Below are 18,474 nucleotides of genomic sequence, written 5' to 3'. Positions count from 1 at the left end.
AATATTTTAGACTGGGGATGGTTCATACATTACATTGTCTGTACACCGTCTTAGATTTTATTTGTTGGTAAAAGTGTGCAACACATGGGTACAACGAATACCCACTCTGGTCATTGCATTTCATAGCAGAGAGATCCTAAAACTACCTTTCCATTTATCTAAAATAAAATGCCATAATCCATTTGAGCACACCTTCATCTCAATGTGCAGTAGAGACCATTTAAGCCATTGAGGCCGGGAAAGCATTGCCGCATTTCTACCTTTAAAGCCGGGGGCGCTGTTGCGTTATTCTACCTTTAAGGCCGGGAAAGCGTACATGTCTTTTTTCATGTATAAGGTTGTTTTGCACCAATTATTCACCTCTGCGCCAATTAAATGCATTATAATAGACACGTGAGAGTGTCGTCATGTTCCTCGTGTCATTGTTTTGAAGTTAAGTTACATCGAACAAGCATGGAGGACTTTCAGTGGGAAGACATTTCAGACGGTAGCGATTGTGAGGAGTTTCTTGGCTTTGATGATGCTGATGAACGTGCTGACCCAACTGATCGAGATTTATGGCGAGCACATATGTTTGAGGATGACGATAACGACGAGGGATAGAGTGTGAGCAGTGGATTTTAGCTGTTTGCTTCTCTTCTTTGTACAGATCGGGTGGAGTCTGGCTGACTTTGTCACTGAGTGAGGAACCTTTGGAAAAGCACAAGCAGCAAACACATAACAATACACAGTGAAGGATAAATCAAAGATTTAGAATAGAACTTAGTTTAATTTAACTTTTAAAATTTTACCTGAGACCCACATAAGATGAAAGGTTATGCCTGTGATGATCATGTGGTGTTTCATGGCTGAATCTAAGGACATCCTTGTTATTGCTGCCTTGTTTGCAGTTCAGCTGATTATTCAGCTTTTGTGTCAGGGCTCTTATCCATCAGGAAATGTGTTTTTAGGTGGTCAACATTTGTTTTGAATATTTACAATGATTGAATTAACAACAATAAAACAACAATAATAATACTACTACTAACTAAATAATAATAAATGACTAAATGGCAAAATAAACAAATAAAGAAAATCAATTTGAGAAGAACTCAGCAGTCCCTGTTATAAAGCCTTATGGCTGTGGGAACAAAGGCCCTCCTGAACCTCTCAGTCCTGCAGCGTCTCTCTGCAGCTGCTCCTCTGTCCTGCAGGATGCTGTGGAGAGGATGTTTATTGTTCTCCATCACAGAATCTAACTTCCTCCTCATCCGTTGCTCCACCACAGCACAGAGAGGGTCCAGCCTTCTGCCTACAACAGAACCAGCCTTTTTCACCAGTTTGTCCAGGCGCCTACAGTTTGTGTCTGTAGTGCAACTCCCCCAGCAGACAGCAGCATAGAACAGTGCACTCTCAATGATAGTGTGATAAAACATGCACATCATATCACTGCAGACATTGAAGGACCTGAGCCGTCTCAGGAAAAAGAGACGACTCTGGCCCCTCCTGTACACTGTGTCTATGTTGGCAGACCACTCCAGTTTATTATCCAGCACCTCCCCCAGGTATCTGCAGGTCTGAACGGTCTCTATCTCCCCTCCATCAATACAGACTGACTGGTATGGGGTTTTAGATCTCCTGAAGTCCACCACCAGCTCTTTGGTTTTGGTGGTGTTCAGGAGCAAACAGTTCTTTTTGCTCCAGTCAGTAAAGGCCTCCACAAGGTCCCTGTACTCCTTCTCCTGTCCACCGCGCACACATGCCACAACAGTCGTGTAGCGCTTTTAGCCTGATTGGGACACACTATGACACCTACATTCTCTAGGTTCGGAAAGCTGGCACTCAAATAAGAGAACATGAAGTTGCAGTTGACAATTTATTGCCACACCCAACAGGTAAATTATTGCAATGTATGAAAAATAAAAAACAGAAACAGAAAAATAGAGCTCTTTCAAAAAAAAGAAAAGTATAAAATAAAATCAAAGTCCAAATAAAAGTGTCCCGCTTCCTTATTAGAAGGTTCGAGTTCAGTTCAGTTCCGTTCTGTATGAATGTGTGTAATGTTCTGATCCACTGTTTACTACCCGGGTAGATTTGTGTTACGCTCTTATCTGTATCACGAGTGAAGTGAAAAGAATGTCTGGAGTCCCCTGGAGCAGATCCCACGGCTGGCCACACCGTGCACTGTTCTGTCAGAGTCGCTCGTCTTCCCTGGCTCGCCACCAAACCTCCACCGGTTTGGAATTCCAAATTCCGAATCAATCCCTAATCTGGTGAAGTGGATAAAAAGACCAATCTACACATAGAGTGCAGACATCATAATCATTATTCACTATCCGTTGAAATAACATTCTTCTACTTTCACCTTTCACTCTAATTATCTTCAACATCTGTACTCAAATGCAGGATAGGCCATTCAACCATTTAAATGAGCCTGTGTACATTTACAGTCCAGAATAAGTATTTTTACCATGACAATTTCTCATCATGAACTTATATTTTTAACATAAATGCACTATTTATGTTTTTATAGAGCTCTTTGAATCAATATTTATGTTTTGAACTCTTTTAACCGTAAATGAACAGTATTAAAATCAACCAACATGAATATTTTAACCATCTTCAGCACAGTAAACACATTATGCACTCAGATATCAAACAAAATAAGTATCACAATTTAACATATAACACAAATATGCATCATGAACAAGCTATGTCTCCCTCAAATTAAAGTGATAGCACGTCCAGCTTCACTGTTAGCACTCACATTACAGAATTAGCTTGATGCTAACTCAGTTAGCGATCTTTATTAAGTTAATTTTTATGGTTCACAATGATACGGAAAGTACCACGGTGGTTCAACACTAACGAACATATCAATGACTCCGACTGGTTTTATGAAAGTAGTCCAATAAAAAGCATTTTCACACAACAACTACATCACAAGTCAATCTCGAGGCCTAGCCTCTAGCATGTAGCCTGCTCTTACCGGAGTTCTCAGAGGGTTGTCCGGTGAACCGGCTCCTCTGTCTTTCAACAGTTAGACTTTCTTCTAATATACAATAGACTTGTCAACATACTACATGGGGATTAATGATTATCTTATGTGTTTTATATTGTGTTTCATACCCAAGTTCGTCAGCACGTTTATCGTGGGTGCTCTGGTCAGTAACTCGGCTCAAAGTGAGATCACGTTTTGAGGATCATACTGTACACTGCTGATGCGCAGATGATGGAGCAAGGGTACTACATTCAAATAAAACAAATGGGTCTAGAAACCGTGTGGGTTACAAGTCGTATCATCAGAATACTTCTGTATGTGGCAGGACTCTGAGTTGTACCTGAAGTCTGATGTGTACAGGGTGAAAAGAAAAGGAGCCAAAACAGTACCCTGCGGAGCCCCAGTACTGCATTCCAGTGTTCCAGAAACACATTTCCCCATCCTGACATACTGTGGTCTGGCAGACAAATAGTCTATAATCCATGATGTCAGGGAGGGGGCCACACCCATACCGAGCAGCTTGTCTTTCAGTATGGGAGACCGTATGGTGTTGAAGGCACTGGAGAAGTCAAAGAACATGACTCTCACATATGAACCAGGCACATCCAGATAAGCATATGCCCGATGCAACATGTACAGAATCACGTCTTCCACTCCTATGTGTTTCTGGTAGGCAAACTGGAGGGGATCAAGAGCCTCAGCAACCTGCAATCTCATGCGATGAACAGTGAGTCTCTCCAAGGTCTTCATGATATGAGATGTCAAAGCCACCGGTCTGTAGTCATTCAGCTCCACCGGTTGCCCTAATTTGGGCACCGGTATGAGACAAGAAGTTTTCCACAGCACCGGGACTTTTTCCATCTGAATGCTCATATTGAAGAGCCTCTGAAGAGGGACTGCTAGTTGACCAGCACAGTCCCTCAGAAGCCTTGGACAGACTCCATCTGGGCCTGAAGCCCTCGCTGACTGAAGTCTCCTGAGCTCAGCTCCAACCTCCTCTATAGTTAGACACAGAGGTTGTAGCGGAGGGATGGCAACAGGAGTGATGTTGCTATCAACCATAGAGATGGGGGTGGGGGTGCAGCTGCACAGAGGAGGGCTAGTGGTGGGAGTTGCTGCAGAGGTGGAGGAGCAGCTGGACCGAGGAGGCCAGGCGGTGGGAGCAGCCACAGATGTGGAGGAGCAGCTGGGCTGATGAGGCCAGGCGGTGGGAGCAGCCACAGATGTGGAGGGGCAGCTGGGCTGATGAGGCCAGGCGGTGGGAGCAGCCACAGAGGTGGAGGGGCAGCTGGGCTGATGAGGCCAGGCGGTGGGAGCAGCCACAGAGGTGGAGGGGCAGCTGGGCTGATGAGGCCAGGCGGTGGGAGCAGCCACAGAGGTGGAGGGGCAGCTGGGCTGATGAGGCCAGGCGGTGGGAGCAGCCACAGAGGTGGAGGGGCAGCTGGGCTGATGAGGCCAGGCGGTGGGAGCAGCCACAGAGGTGGAGGGGCAGCTGGGCTGATGAGGCCAGGCGGTGGGAGCAGCCACAGAGGTGGAGGGGCAGCTGGGCTGATGAGGCCAGGCGGTGGGAGCAGCCACAGAGGTGGAGGGGCAGCTGGGCTGATGAGGCCAGGCGGTGGGAGCTGCCACAGAGGTGGAGGGGCAGCTGGGCTGATGAGGCCAGGCGGTGGGAGCAGCCACAGAGGTGGAGGGGCAGCTGGGCTGATGAGGCCAGGCGGTGGGAGCAGCCACAGAGGTGGAGGGGCAGCTGGGCTGATGAGGCCAGGCGGTGGGAGCAGCCACAGAGGTGGAGGGGCAGCTGGGCTGATGAGGCCAGGCAGTGGGAGCAGCCACAGAGGTGGAGGGGCAGCTGGGCTGATGAGGCCAGGTGGTGGGAGCTGCCACACAGGTGGAGGTACAGCTGGACAGAAGAAGCTTGTTGGTGACAGTTGCTGCAGAGGTGGAGGTGCAGTCAGGCAGAGGAGGAGGCTTGGCGATGCAGGTTAATTATCTACCAAAGAAAAAAAAATCCAACATAATAGCTTCTATTTTGAGCAGTTGTCTTCTTTGGAATAAGAAGGATGTTCTGATCATAATGATCATAGAACATGATCTATGCTCCTAAACTGCAGTTCAAAAATAGTTTTAAAAAAACAAACCAAAAACAAACAAACCAATCTTTGTGTGATAAACCTTTGCATAATAAACTCACCTTTAAATGAATTGATATATTTTACATCAAATCCTTCCTTATCTTCACCTAATGAACAATAATAACTGGCATCATGTTTGGGATTTCTTTTTGCTCTCTGTGGCTTTGTTGCTGCCATCTCCTGCAAAGATCAGATGTTGATAACTTGAGCAACAACACATTACTGTGTACAAAATGATTGAATGTTATTGTATGTGAAAATGTTTTATGAATGAAGTAAACAGTATCACATCTCTCCCTTTCTATCGACAGGTTCTCAAAACCTTCAAATAAAAAAAATATCTTTATCTTAAGGATTGCTATCCAGGATAATTTGTGCCTGTGAAAGAATATTGCACACTGACACATCACAGAAAATGACCAAATAGAGTTGACTTTTTCAGAGATTTCATGCCTCCCTTCTAATCCTGGAGTGAGTGAACTTCCCTTTCAACTCTGGTACACTGATTAGCATGCTTGCTTATAACTAGCTAAACTGTTGCAAATCAGATGCTTTAAAGTATCCAAACATCAAGCAACCTACACAATTCTGCATAATTACATAAAAACATGTACCTAAAAGTGTAAGGGGTTTTATATGGGTCTTACCTCTTCCTCCAGGCAAAGAATGAAACATGTTCAATTAACGCTTCCATATTGGATTTGATCAAACTGTCTTTGTTGCCAGGATATGTACCTCAGCCTTTTAAGGTTGCTGTAATTAAACCTTTACTTAAAAAACCTACTCTTGACTCAGAAGTGTTAGCTCATTATTCACCCTATTCTCCATGGTTACAAGGGCGGAGCCATCTTGTTTATTTTGTGTTAGAACTTCCGGTGGCGCAGCTGAGTCATTAAAATCAAGGGTAAAAAGAAGTCAGGTAAAATGACTAGTATCATTTGTGCAGTCCGTGGTTGCCATAATAATTGGAATAAGAGAAGATTGTCTCTTCAGCAAGAGTGTTTTACTCACGGGAAGAGCAAATTGAATGCTGTGGGCCAAGTTTTAATCTCCATCCGCCTCCTAGCGATGAGGAAGACCGGCGTCTTTGGCTGAGGGCACTTAACTTAAAAAACCCTCCAAAAAAGCCCTATGTCTGTTCGTTTCATTTTGTGGATAGTAGACCTACTACATGAGACTTGACACAGACATACAAAAGCATGACATTACATTCCGTTCCATAACATAACAGAAAAGGAACACTGAACTGCACACAAGACTCAGACAAACAAGAAGCAAGCAACACAGTAAGTTATAGGCATGTACAAAATACAACAGCATATCAGATAAATAAATAAATAAGGTAAGTTAAGTATATTACAATTGTTTCTGAATGTTTAAAACATGAGAGGTGATTATTTTTGCAAGAGAGTGAACGGTTCAGTGTTTTTGCAAATGGTTTTGGAATCGAACTTTTCAAATACTTACTTGCATAACTGTGTGTACCTATCACAAAGCAACAGGCGACCCTCTTGGTACTCGTCTGTTGCAAAGGGAAGCATATGCTTGAAATAGAAGGACCGGAGTCTGGCCACAGTGTTGACACAAAATGTCTGATCATATGGGACATGGAGCAACATCTGCTCGTCCTGTGAATAAAAAATTGGGGTGGGGGGTAGGGGTAGAAGGTTGGGCCTTACATCGGGTGCCTGGTAGGCATCTGTTGGTTTGTGGTGTGAGAATGAAATATCCCCCAGCAGCTTTGGAACAAGGTTGCGCTGTGTCCCGATGTTCCACAGGCGCTGCTCATCGGTGCTGGCCAGTCCCGTGAGCCCATTGGACACTACATTCTCCACCTAACATCAAACATGGTTTCAATCAATGACTACTTAAACAAAAAAATACAGAGTCAATCAGCCCATAACCCTGCTCCCTGAGGCTGCCGAGTGCTGTGAACAGGCATCAGAATGACAGCAATGGTAGACCAAAATACAAACTGGCAGGCAACGCCAACAGATGCGGGCATATGAAAACAAAACTCTCATTCCCTCATCAGTTGACCTAGGCTACTGTTTCGCTATTTGGTCTACCTTGCATGAAATTCTGTCCCTCTCATACCCATCAACAGCACTCGGCAACGTGAAAGAGCAGGGCTACAGATTGATTCACTTCGGATAATACCTTTAACTGACATGCATAATTTCAAGGATATTTTAGTTCATGGACAGATACCAATGGCAAACAGCTTATCCTTAAAAAAAATGTTGTAAAACATTGTTAACAACTGATCACAAAACATAACCTTACCTTACCTCTCTCCCTGGTAAAAGTAATTAGACTGAAGGTGTGCTAGGGTTGCCAGAACAACCTGTGTCAGCTGTTTCCTCCATTGGGAGTGGACAGCTTACTTACAGGTTTTGTTGTAGGAAGCTTACCTATTCACAGAATAGATTTTAAAAGCCTGCTGATGGTTTACAAATCCCAGAACGGTTTAGGCCCAAAATACATCTGTGATATGTTCAGAGAATATAAACCCAGCAGAGCTCTTAGATCCAAGGACTCAGGTCAGCTGGTCCAGTCCAGAGTCCAGACTAAACATGGAGAAGCAGCATTTAGCTGTTATGCTGCAAACAAGTGGAATAAACTGCCAGTGGAGATTAAAGTTTCACCAAATGGAGACATTTTTAAATCCAGGTTAAAGACATTTCTGTTCTCATGTGTCTATGCATGAAATCTGCACGCTATCTTTTAACTTATCTGGACTGTTGCTTGTTTTTAAATTCATTTAAATTATTTGATTTCTTTTCTCTTTATATTCTTTTATGTATTTTAATGCTTCTTCCACTCCCTACTGCAATGCTTTTATTTTGTGTAAAGCACTTTGAATTGTTTTGTACATGAAATGTGCTATACAAATAAATTTGATTTGATTTGATTTGATATTCTTGAAGGAAGAGACACTGACATCCTCCATCGGTTAATTGTCTTGTCATTGTCTTGCTTTTGATAAAAGGCAGACTTACCTGGGCGCCATTCACTTACCTTATTCCTTGAAACAGTCCGGAGATTTGACAATATAAATTACTTACAAATGGTCATCAATAATCTTGAGCTGTATATACCCAAAAACAAAATATGTTAATAACCATTGTCAAGGCAGTGAATACATTTTCCATACAAGATAATATAATGTAATGTTCTCTGTCTGTGATACAAAGGACTACTAACAGTAGCCTAGGTACACCACAGGCTGCTACAGTAAGAAAGTAACGTCAGAGAGCCAACTAGGCCTATGTGAACATGAGCAGTAACGTTAGAAGAAAGGGGCAGACAGCCTAACGTTAAGCTATAAATGCTTACGTGTCCTAACGTTACATAACAATATGGTAAAGTTACACAAGGCCGACCTCTCATTGTGTTCTAGATATGAATGTGTTTGGTAATGTTTGTCTCTGACACTGGAGAACAAAACTAAAAACGGCTAGAAGTTGTCTAACGCTGCCATAACGTTAACGTTAGTTTAACCACAGATTCTATAATAGGACAGATACGCCACTCACGGTGCATTTCCGGTTTCCAACGAGGCGATTTTGGTTGCAGTTCCACCCTCTTTCCACGTGGGGCGCTCAATTTTGGAGACCAGAATGAATGGAGTCCTATGGAGCTATACGCCCTATCGTGCCCTTATCTCAAGATATAATTTTTTCTCTAGTAATTCGAATGTTGTTTTCGAAAGAGGGTGTTTAGAAAATACCCATGGCTGAGTTTTAGATTTTTAGAGCCACTCATTTGCTTAAAAAAAGGATTTGAAGTGTATATGACGTCATACATAGCTGGTCGACCAGCTGTCATTAGCACAATGCTAGCGCGTTGTGGACAACAAGAAGCCAACCTGTAAGAAATCAAAGGGATATATGTACTCGTTCAGTAGATTTCTGACTTGAAACCCATGTTGAGCTCTCAGAAACTACATTCAAATCTGAGCGCTCTTGAGGAGACTTATGTGAAACTGACCATTTGTAGCATCTAGCTCCATTGGGCCCAATTCATTCTGGTCTCCACCGACGCCCCCAGTGGAATTCTGGTGGAACTGCAGCCAAAAAGCTAGTACAATGGGGCTTAATAGAGAGTGGCAAGGCTGTTCGTTATAATGGCTGTGGTTTAACTGAACTGCATGATATAAACTTGCATCTATGCTCGCTTTAAATGTTGTAATAGTACAAGGAAAGCAGGATTAAGGATATGACAGCTAAGTACTACAACTCACAAAATTATACACATCAACATAGCGCTGCCTTACTTACCTTCCACAAAATTGCAGCGGCGTGACTGCAGGATCTTCCCAGGCCGGCAATACAAGAGCATCCTGTTGTCTCCACAACTCCCTCCGTTGTTACCAAAACCCAAGCGTTGTGACCTAGAGAGCTGGCATGGCTTGGGCTTACGGTGGCTTTTAAAAATAACTTTTGATCATCCAGTTTATGCAGCAGGACGCGACCGACCTTTCCGCTGTGTAGGTACTGGTATGCTTCGGTGCTTTTAAAGTTTTTCATCGAAGCCCCGCCTGCGCCTACAGATAAAACCATATAATTGAAAATATCGCCGTACATCACATCTCCTCATGTCGTCCATCCACTCTGTTATTAGACTAGGGTGTAATAACATTTCACCTCCACTACTACGAACAGCATCGCTTGTCTCTGCCCAGGTAACATCCATCTAACACTACCTTAAACTAGCTAACCGGAACTAGCTGACCGGAAGTTCCAACACAAAGCTGAAGAAAAAAGGCTGTTAAAAATGGGCGGGGCGTAATAGGGTGAATAGACCTATATCCAATCTCCCTTTTTTGTCTAAAGTTGAAAAAATAGTTGCAGCTCAGCTTTGTGATCATTTACACAGAAATAATCTGTTTGAAGATTTTCAGTCAGGATTCAGCAGGGGTGGGAAAGTAACGAATTACATTTACTCACGTTACTGTAATTGAGTACTTTTTATGAGTAATTTGTAATTTTCTACGTAGTTTTTGAAATGTGTAATTTTTCCTTTTACTCGAGTACATTTTGACCCAAGTACTTTTACTTCGCTACATTTGAAACCCCTCACGTTACTGAGTAAAACAAATATTGATGGTGAAAAATTAAATGCGGGCGAAATTTAAACAGCTGTCCCGGAACTGAAAGTCAATTGCGTGGCCTTGCCTTGCGCGCGCCCTTTCCATTGTTAAATAATCTGGTGTGGTGGATCCAGTAGGCTACCTGCGCTTTGGAAGAGGGCTGTTGCTAACTTAGATGTGGAGACTTTGGAGGAGGGAAGCTCCGAAGACGAAGAGGATACACATTCTGGAGGAGACGAAAGCAAGAAAAACCCGTGGCCAAATTTAGAAAAATTATTTGTTTTCAAACGCACGAAAGGCAATACTGTGATTATGCAGTGCAAGATGTGCCTGCCAGCCAAAACGGAGCCTTCGGCTTTCAGAACATCGACTTCAAACTTACTTCTTTAATTCACCTCGAAATCGATTAAAACAACTCGTACTGAATTTGATTCATGACTCATCCTTTTTTGCATTAAGAAACTGAAAGTAATTAAGTAACTTTTACTCAAATTACATTTTAATTGAAGTAATTTTGTACTTTTACTCAAGTAAATTTTGAGATGGGTAATTTTACTTTTACTCTGAGTAGAATTTAGGCAAAGTAAAGATACTTTTACTTAATTACAAATTTTCAGTACTCTTTCCACCTCTGGGATTCAGAGTGCATCATAGCACAGAAAAGGCGCTGGTGAAAGTTACCAATGATCTCCTCTTAGCCTCTGATAGCGGACTTGGATCATATTTCTCCAGTTTTAGCTTCTCTTCATTGGCTCCCTGTTAAATTCAGAATAGAATTTAAGATTCTTCTCCTCACATATAAAGCTCTTAAAGGGGAACTCCGGGGCATTTGAAGCGTGTTTCCATTGCTAGAGGTTGTCAAATAATGCTAGTATGACACAGAGAGGTGCGTATCTGCGCTCCCTGTGTGGAGATTGCTCTGTCCGCACAGCATGTCATGCGAGGCTAATACGTGGTGGCTAAGGGGCAAGCGCTAACCCTTCCACGTAAAACAACAACTTGCACACTGCAGAAACGTCACACCACTTTATAACCCATCCGACAATAAAGTCACAAGCCTTACCATCAAAACCATATGCATGGTTCTCACATTACTGGCATGGGGACGTTACAAAACAACTTTATAAACAGCATGTAACTCACCGGCTGGTTGTAGGCTCGCGCATGTGAAAGCCCAAAAGAGTCGATGGAGAATAATCCCATATACAAAACAATTATATTCTCTAGAAAAACTGCGTTCAAGTATTTAAAACATTACAACAATATTACTGGGCATGTATTGTTGTAATGTTTTAAATACTTGAACGCAGTTTTTCTAGAGAATATAATTGTTTTGTATATGGGATTATCCTCCATCGACTCTTCTGGGCTTTCACATGCGCGAGCCTACAACCAGCCGGTGAGTGACATGCTGTTTATAAAGTTGTTTTGTAACGTCCCGGCCCGAGCAGAGCGATAGAGCCCTGCGAGCGAGCCGTTTGTCAGAGTTGAGCGCGTGTCCGAACACCTATGAGTGAGCGTGTGTGAGATTCATACGCACACGCTTAAAATGATTGTTCCTTCACATAGACCTGGTGGCGCGCTCAACTTGGTGGCACAAAAATCACGCCATACCCCTCCAGTAATTTTAAGTTGGACACGAAGGGAAGAGCTGAGCGGAGACAGTAGAGATGGGATTTATGGCTCTTTTGGGGGATCCGGCTCTTTATGGCTCGTTCATTTCAAAGAGCCATTCAAAAAACTGGCTCATTTGGCTCTTTTTTTTTTTTTTAAAGTATTTTAGGCTTATAATGTGGCAGAAATCATACATATTAGAAGAACTGTAATTTTAACACGCCATCTCCATTTGAAATCAAATGTAGCATGCTTGAAAACACAGTATGTAGAATCTTGGATGTTAAGTTGCAGTATTTGATAATGAATATGGTTAGTTTGTTATTGCCATTTTATAGAATTCTGAGAAAGCCAAGTTTCCCTTCCACTGGGAGGCGCCAGTAGCCAGTAAATGGCGATGCACACATTGTAAATAACCAAGGAAACCCATACTGAGGAACACAAAAATGAATGAACGTCATTAGGACCAACACATTTTTTTGTGTGTTGCACAGTTTTTTTTCTATTCACTTTAAATCTGATATCACAGCCATTATCAACCATTAGGCCCTATCTGAGTCTGAACTATTTGGAAATACTGATTATAACCCCATGTGTAGGCCTATGTTGAAAAGAATTTTCGTCTGAATTCATTGTAGGCTAAATATTGCACTAGGTGGTACAGCATCCCTCTGTCTCGACATCAATGCTGTGGATTTACCTTGTACACGGATGTTTAAGTGTGTAATGCTACCCCAACTTGTTTTTCATGAAATAGTTAAACCCTCATAAATAAACATTTAAAACAAAGCCAGCTGCAATGACTGTTTCTTCAGAATAGTTTTTATAGAAGATATTTAACTGTGGCGAATGCAAAGAACAAAAACACAATAACGAAGTCAGCAGCAGTAATGTCACATCACACAATATAAACTGTGTAAAATATCAGTAGATAAATAACAGTAGATAAAATTCGAACAAACAGAATTCAATGGTCAGCTGCAGAGTGCAAAAATGTCACAGTAGGCTAACCCACGATAGAAACAATAACTGTAAAATATTGGGCATTTTCAGTAGGCCTAACAACATATAAAACTACAGAATCCAATAAAAAAAGGTGCAGAGAGTTGCACAGATCTGGAGAGTGAAAAACTTTTCTTACGTTGTCTTCTTCTCTGGCTTGACCCTTGGCAAATTTGCGTTAAGGAAGACAAGTGCTTGGACATTTTTAGGCTTGAGGCGACTTCTTCTTTCAGAGATCAGTTGTCCAGTCTTTGAGAATATTCTCTCAGAGGGAACTGATGTCGCCACCACACAAAGCCTCTTGGCCATCAACTTGCTTAGCCTTGGGTATACAGGGGCTCAGCTTTTCCACCAGTTCAGGGGGTCTTCGTGTCTTGGTAGGAGAGGCTCCTCCAGGTAGGCTCGCACCTCCATTATGGCATCTGCAGTGGGGTTCCTGGCTCCTACTGTTCCAGCCACCTGCTCATAGGGGTGATGGAAAACATGACAATGGATACTATATTATATATTACATTAGATTCAACTTTTGTCATTACACACATAGCAATAAAAGGCACTTTTATTACTAAATAGAAGTGTCAGTAGATTTGCATAGGTTATGTGCAATATGGGCAGTATGTAGCCAACCTGTACAAATGAAATGCATTTATGATATTATTAGACTGAGACTAGATTTAGAGGTAAAAAGAGAGTAGTTGTTTCCATCCTTACTTCTTCTTGGAAATAGCTGGATGGATCGTTGAAATCTCCGGAGCTTCTCTCTGGCTCGTTCAATGTCTGAGGACCTGTCTCGGTGCGTTGGGGACCCGCTAGTCTGCCATGCGTTTCTTTCCTGCTTCTTGCGCGGTGTCGCAGTTGCCCGGGATGCATCAGCGCGTATTTCCCTCGTCGGCTGTCAGTATCCCCCTCTTCAGCATATCCTCCGTCGCCTCGTCCGCGTTGTCATATGTGGTGGGTCCTTCATCATAAAAGACCCGGAGCCTTGCAGGTGCAGGTGTTTGAAATCTGAGTCCTCGTTCTTTTAACACCTTCCTCAGTGGGGCGTATTTCTTTCTCTTTTTTATCACTTCTGCTGGGTAGTCGTGATCGAAGTACACTCTTTTCCCCTCGAAGTGTATCTCCTTCTTTTTCCATGCGGTGCTCAGCACCAAATCCTTGGTTTTGTACACGAGGAAGTGAACGACCATGGATCTCGGGGCGGCTTGCGGTGATGGTTTGGGTCCGAGTGACCGGTGGCAGCGTTGTATATTGAGGTCGATGTCTGGGAGTTGCAACTCGGACTTATGAATCTCTCCATGAAATCACATGCGTTGTTCCCCTCCTTCCCCTCCCGGATCCTGAAGATGCGCAGGTTATTTCTGCGGGAGTGTGTTTCTGAATCCGTTAACTTTGACACGATGCTCTCTTGCTCCTTCAGAGCCTGGAGAAGCGCATCTTTCGCGGTAACACTCCACTCCTCCATCTCGGCCACTCGGGTCTTCACCTCCTCCACCCTAGCCTCTGTGTGCTTGAGTTCTGCCCCGATCTCGCTCAATTGTTGGTTAACTTCTTCTTTAAAGTTCGCAAACTCTTCTCTCATGTCTTTTTTGATTGTCTCGCAGAATCCGCTCAGTTCTTTTTTCATGTCCAAATGCCCTGCTTTTATGTCAGCGCGGATAGCATCCATGCCAGCTTGCAGGGCAGCCATTGTAGCACGCACATTAACGTCATCCGCGTCGACTCCTCGTTTTCCTCACAGTTTGGACTCGTTGTGGTCTTAGCGTTTCTTAAATCGTATCTCCCCATAAAAGTTTTCCAGACATGCTCGCATAAATTACTCTGAAGTTGGGGAAATGTCGGACCGTTCTGGGAGTTCTCGAACTACACCGCCGATCAGCTCGCCACCATAACCGGAAGTCGTTATTGTTTACTTTTGTTATCTCCGTGAATGTTTGTATTGGTGCTGTGCTTTTGTAATTCTGTGCAAAACTCTGTTTGCAGTTGGGACGTTTAAAAGGCCCGATCCAGTGACAGTTTCCAAGGAAGACCTAGAGGTTGATATCGTAAAGGCGTGGACATGACTTGGACAAGTCACTGATAGCTGAGGGACTAATATCAGGTATGGACTACATATGGACAGTGCTATATACTATCATAAATGTATAGAAAAAACAATAGCAACCGTACACTTTGACTTAAGCTTTGTGATAAACTAATGTTGGAACTAATGTAAAATTTGAAAAAAATACTATATGTTTAATTTATAGGATCATCTGTGGCTAACCCTTACCACAACTCTATTGGAAACTCTATTTTGGCACCATGGATGGGAGAGCACACCAGAGTGGGAACTATTCTTCCAAAAACAGAGTTAAAAAAGGCCATGAAAAGAAACACTGATGACACCAAGCATCCTCTCAAACCAATTAATGAGGACATCATTTTGACCCACTCCTCCACCTGTTGGGCGAGTGGGAACAGGGCTTCTTGATCGACGGTTTCAGGCTGGCAGCTTTGGCCTACGCGGATGATCTTGTGCTGCTCAGTGACTCATGGCATGGCATGAGAGAGAATCTGGATATTCTCGAAGTCTTTTGTGAACTGACGGGGCTTAGGGTGAAACCTTCTAAATGCCACGGCTTCCTTCTCCAGGAACGTGGCAAGCGCATTTCCCTTAACGGCTGCGAGCAATGGACTATCAGCGGAACCCCCATTCCGCTACTTGGCGCCACAGACTACCAAATGTCTTGGCGTCCAGGTCAGTCCAACAAACGGGATTCTGTCCCCCCCGCTCGCAGTGACATTGGGATCTATGCTACACAAAATCAGGTCTTCCACCTTAAAGCCCCTTCAGAAGATGGCGCTGCTAAAAACGTATGCTATCCCCAGACTAACCTATCAAGCTGACCATTGTCTCGTTGGTACAGGTCTCCTCCAGCAGTGTGACGACGGTGAAGACTTGGCTTCACCTGGATCCATCCACTACCGACGGGATCCTATATTCGAGAAACAGAGATGGAGGTCTAGGCCTCCCCAAGCTTGAATATGTTATTCCTATCACTCAAATGAAAAGACTACAGAACTTGCAGAACGAGGTTACCCAAAAGCTCGCTAAGCTCCTTCTGCCCAGAGACATAACCTCCGTGCTCTGGGCGAGGTTCAATAAACATCTTGACACGGGACAGTTCCTTCCCGATGTCACAAGCCTCTCCAAAACCTTAACGCAAAGGTGGAGAGGCCACGAGCTTAAAAAGTGGTGCAAGCTCCCGGTCCAAGGCCACAGCACTGAACTCTTTGTCAATGACAAATTCAGCAATGAATGGCTGAAATCTCCTACCATGTTTGGCTTCTCCCAGCTTGAAGCCATCCTGGCTCTCAAACTTCGGACCAACACGGTGCGGACCCTTTCCCAGCTACACAGAGGGTCCCACCAAGGTGGCCTCATGCTCCGGAAAATCGGTGTCCAACATGGATTGACAGTCTTCATCGAAAAACGGATTATCGCTGAAGACGGCACAGTCTTAGTGCCTGACCTGGTCCTGGTCAGAGGTGACACAGCCCTGATCATTGACGTGACCATCTGCTTTGAGACTTCATCCAGCACCCTGGAGAGAGCTGCAGAAGATAAGACCATCAAATACCTGAAGTTTGACAGTGCCATAATGAAGCACCACCGCGGGGTGGTTACCGTCCATACGTATGGCTTTCCAATGGGTGCCAGAGGGAAATGGCACCCCGGCAACTTCATTGTACTCTGCAGGCTCGGCATGGGAGTTTCATCCAGCAGATCCATGGCTGGCACCATCAGCAGGACAGCCCTGTTCCAGACTGTCAAGACCGTTCGACTGTTCCATTCTCGTGTTCGCACATTTCATTGAGTGTTCTGTTATTATTATTGTTTTTATGTATATTTTTGATTTATTGTTATTAAAAAAAAAGAGAGATTCTCAAGAGTACCAGGATGGACCTGTCTCCGAAGGTCGCATCCTCCGACTCGCGCCTCAATCTCCTGCTTGTCAGTACTCTAACAGAACACGCTTGTCATGGTGGTAGTAGCAAACAAACCAGAGGTGCCACAGCCTCTTGTCTTGGGGTGTCTGCCAGTTCTCCCTGGCAAAGTGCTCTGGTTAGTAACGGGTCGCAGCCGGTTCTAGTGGGCCGTTCCCCATCTGTGGCGTAGCATGCTATGGATGGCGATGGGAAGGGCGGTTCCCAAAATCTTGGCGTACAAGTAAACACTACGGAACTTGAGTCGGCTGGCACCCACTTTGGTGGCCCTGTTGGTCTCCCTGAGGAGACCCGATTCGGAGGATGGCCACCCTCCTCAGGGGCCATCCAGGGGGGCTATTCATAAACCATAGCCCCTGCACGACTCGTGTGGCCTCTTGCACTTGTTGCAACAAGGGCATCTTCTGCCCAGGCACTGAATTTCAACGCTCGGGAGTTCAGGATTCGCCAGCAACGGCGGGAGTACTATGACTTTCTTAAGGTAGCCAAATGCCTCTTCTTCAAAACTTGCCCATATACCTTGCCAAATCTTTTTTCAGTAATCTGGACTCAATCATTCTCCCTTTTGTTTGGAATTACAAGTCCCATAGAATAAAAAAGGACCATCTCTGCAAACATAAAACCAATGGGGGGCTGGCACTGCCTAATTTCATTTTATATTACTAGGCCACTGGGATACGCTCTATGGTACACTGGTCAGATGACAACCTCACCATGGGCTAGAGATGGAGCGGGAGGATTGTTTACCATACTCTATTAGAGCAGTTGTACTATCACCCGTGCCAGTCAATAGAAATTACTTTAAACATAATCCTGTAATTTACGCTTTAGCTAGGATATGCAACTAAGGAAAGATTTAAAGCTCAAGGCAGTATCATTTCTGCTACCTATAGCAGCAAACCCCTCTTTCACTCCCGCTGCTCTAGGTGGGGCCTTTACCACCTGGAAGCTACCACTAGGGATCTGTATTGTTGGTAACGTATACATAGAAGGGACCTTTGCTTCTTTCCAGCAGCTCCAAAGAAGATATAACTTACCACAGAATCAGTTTTTCAGATACCTCCAGATTAGGGACTATGTTAGAACACATCTTCCTAATTTTGAAAGGGCAAATCCTGACAAGATAGAGAGTTTATTTAACCTATTTCCCAACCCACATTACATAATCTCACAACTTTAGGAAACATTACAAAACATGAGCCTTCCCAAAATGGACAGGATAAAAGAAGAGTGGGAAAGAGAGACTAGAGCCCTGATACCCCCCAATGTTTGGGAGGGAAGTTTGGAGCACATCCATGAATGTTCAATTAACGCACGACACTGTGCAGTATTTTAAATTGAATTAAAGGAACATTCCACCAGTGGAGACATGAATATGTATTGAAAGTGGGCCATATATGTAGTAGAATAGTAGCATAACTTTCTAATTTGGTGCCTTCTTGACCAAGAAAAGGCAGAAAATGACTTTTTTGTGCTTGTGGATTAAAGACAACAATCCCCATAGTGCATTGCAATGCTCAAGATCCGCAGGTCACTCCCCCGAGAGTGTACGAGCTCCACCCGACTTTTCGCTACCTGGAAATCATGTCACTGCCTTACCTGTTTGCACTTCCATCGAGCACCTTACGGTATACTCAATCACAGGGTCAATACCTCTTTTTTAT

The 18,474-nt window shown here is 43.8% G+C and overlaps 1 pseudogene; it reads left to right on the top strand.

The window, feature by feature from the left end:
• LOC142375815 (ryanodine receptor 3-like) overlaps positions 1-685 on the top strand; it is a 34,235-nt pseudogene extending 33,550 nt beyond the window's left edge.
• The last annotated feature ends 17,789 nt before the right edge of the window (positions 686-18,474 follow it).

The sequence above is a fragment of the Odontesthes bonariensis genome, assembly GCF_027942865.1.
Source record: "Odontesthes bonariensis isolate fOdoBon6 chromosome 6 unlocalized genomic scaffold, fOdoBon6.hap1 SUPER_6_unloc_1, whole genome shotgun sequence".
Taxonomy (NCBI): Eukaryota; Metazoa; Chordata; class Actinopteri; order Atheriniformes; family Atherinopsidae; genus Odontesthes; species Odontesthes bonariensis.
This window is presented reverse-complemented; position numbering and strand designations above follow the sequence as displayed.